The sequence below is a fragment of the Tupaia chinensis genome, unplaced genomic scaffold (genome assembly GCF_000334495.1).
Source record: "Tupaia chinensis unplaced genomic scaffold, TupChi_1.0 Scaffold148012_1, whole genome shotgun sequence".
Lineage (NCBI taxonomy): Eukaryota > Metazoa > Chordata > Mammalia > Scandentia > Tupaiidae > Tupaia > Tupaia belangeri.
This window is the reverse complement of record NW_006207862.1, coordinates 1,473,022-1,475,904: the sequence shown is the minus strand read 5'-3', so window position 1 is coordinate 1,475,904 and position 2,883 is coordinate 1,473,022. Positions and strand designations below refer to the sequence as shown.

Sequence of the window (2,883 nt, the reverse complement as noted above, 5' to 3'; positions counted from 1 at the left end):
TCGGTGAGGAGTGGACAATAACTTAACAGCCTGGAAATGGCTTTATTCTCAATAATAATTAAAGTATTACCATATCCCTTGGGAAGATGCCTTCCTGTGTCCGAAATCAGTTTAGGATAGAGAATTGGAGTTAACTTCCTTTGGTTAAGTCACATTGAGAACTACATGGAGTCAGTAGCAGCGGCGAGAGCAGCCAAAGCAAGATGGATCAAACTCAGAGTGGTGGTCAAGGTCCTGGAGGTGGCAAGAAGGACAACAAGGAGGAGAAAAAGAAGTATGAACCTCCTGTCCCAACTAGAGTGGGGAAAATGAAAGAAGAAAACTAGGGGACCAGATGCTGTCAGCAAACTGCCACTGATGACACCTCACACACTGTGCCAGTTAAAATTATTGAAATTAGGGAACCAGCAGTTAGTGTAATGGCTATGTCACTGGACTCCCACGTAGTCGACCACGGTTCATGTCCCGGACCAGGTGGCTTAAAACTCATGCTGGGCGCATGTGCATGCATGCCCAAGATCCCGAGAGGAGAAGGGATTGCAGCGTGACCATCCCCCCTGGGGGGTGATTTCTCGTTTTCTGTCTCTATGTCTCTCTCTGTCTGTCTGGCGAGCGCACGCGCCCTATAGCGAAAATCTCTTCAAAAAAAAATTGAAATGAGAGAGAATTAAAGACTACCTTCTCATGGAAGAAGAATTCATTAGAAATCAGGAATAGATAAAGCCATTAGAAGAAAAGCAAGAGGAGGAAAGATCAAAGGTAGATGATCTTTGTCGGTAGGAACATTGGAAGAGATCATTGATGACAATCATGCCATCGTGTCTACATCTGTGGGCTTAGAACACTATGTCAACATTCTTTCATTTGTAAACAAGAACCTGTTGGAATTAGGCTGCTCAGTCCTGCTCAACCACAAGGTGCATGCAGTGATATGGGTGCTGATGGATGACATGGATCCCTTGGTCACAATGATGAAGGTGGAAAAGGCCCTGCAGGAGACCTATGCTGATATTGGGGGATTGGACAACCAAATCCAGGAGATTAAGGAGTCTGTGGAGCTTCTCTCACCCATCCTGAATGTTATGAAGAGATGGGTATAAAGCCCCCTGAGAGAGTCATTTTCTGTGGTCTCCCTGGCACAGGTAAAACCTTGTTAGCCAAAGCAGCTGCAAACCAAACTTCAGCCACTTTCTTGAGAGTTGTTGGCTCTGAATTTATTCAGAAGTCCCTGGGTGATAGGTCCAAACTTGTATGGGAACTCTTTTGAGTTGCTGTAGAACATGCACCATTCATTGTGTTTATTGATGAAATTGATGCCATTGGGACAAAAAGATATGACTCAAATTCTGGTGGTGAAAGAGAAATTTAGTGAACAATATAGGAACTGTTGAACCAGCTGGATGCATTTGATTCAAGGGGAGATGTGAAAGTTATTATGGCCACAAACTGAATAGGGACTTTGGATCCAGCGTTTATTAGACCAGGCGCATTGACAAGAAGATTGAGTTCCCCTTGCAGGATGAAAAGAACGAGAAGCACATATTTCAGATTCACACAAGCAGGATGACTCTGGCTGATGATGTAATCCTGGACAACCTGATCATGGCTAAGGATGACCTGTCTGGTGCCGACATCAAAGCAATTTATACAGAAGCTGGACTGATGGCTTTGAGAGAATGCAGAATGAAAGTAAAAAAATGAAGACTTCAAAAAATCTAAAGAAAATGTTGTTTATAAAAAACAAGAAGGCATCCCTGAGGAGCTCTGTCTCTAGTGAACTGCCATTGCTTCAGGAAAGGGGTTGGCAGCATCCCTGAAGTGGAAAACAAGGTTGGGAACGTGCCCAGAAGAATCCATGTTCTGAATGATTTTTACTACAAACCTTCTGTGTGTCTGCTGGAGTGTGACGTGGAGGACGTCCACTGGGCAGCCTTTGTCTGCTGGTCAGTGTGCAGCACTCTGCTTCCCAATAAAGTATGCTCTTTCACAAAAAAAACCCCCGAAAAACAAAAAACATGGAATTGAGACCAGCAGATGGTGTAATGGTTAAATTGATGGACTCCCATATAGTTTGACTGCAGTTCAATTCCTGGACCCGGTGGATTAAAACTTATGCCAGGCATGTGTACATGCATGCCCAAAATCCTGAGAGGAGAATGGAGGAGAAGGGATTGCTGTGTGAACAACCTCTCTAGAGGGTGATTTCTTGTTTTCTGTCTCCCTGTCTCTCTCTGTCTTTCCAGCAAGCACTCGTGCCTTATAGCAAAAATCTCCCTTAAAACAAACAAACAAACAAACAGGGGCTAGCAGGTGGTATGGAAGTTAAGATGGCTTACTGCACAGTTAAAGCCCAGATCCAGCTGCTTGAAAATTATGCTGGGCATGTGTGCAGGTGTGCACAATATCCTGAGAGGAGTCTAGAAGAGAAGGGATTGTGGTGTGGCCATCCCCCACAGGATGGTGGGGAGGGACAATTTCTCACTCCCCTCCACATCTGCTAAGTTCATGTGCTCTATAGTAAAAACAAAAAAAAAAAATACATATCTATATGTGTGTGTGTGTGTGTGTGTGTACATATACAGTTAAAATTTTATATAGCTATAAGGTGTTTTAATTTTTTTTTTTTTTTTAGAGAGAGATTTTTGCTATAGAGCACGTGGGCTTGCCAGAGAGACAGAAAGATGAAGAGACAGAAACTGGGAAATCACCCCCAGAGGGGGATGGCCATGCCACAATCCCTGATCCATTTTCCTGTCAGGCTTTTGGGTACACATGCACACGCAACCAGCCTGAGTTTTAAGCCACCGGGTCTGGGACTTGAACTGCAGTTGACTACATGAGAGTCCAGTGATGCTACCATTATGCCATCTGCTGGTCCCAAGG

General features: G+C 44.2%; 1 pseudogene; it reads left to right on the top strand.

The window, feature by feature from the left end:
• Positions 1-203: 203 nt before the first annotated feature.
• LOC102469165 (26S proteasome regulatory subunit 4-like) lies at positions 204-1,774 on the top strand (annotated as a pseudogene).
• The last annotated feature ends 1,109 nt before the right edge of the window (positions 1,775-2,883 follow it).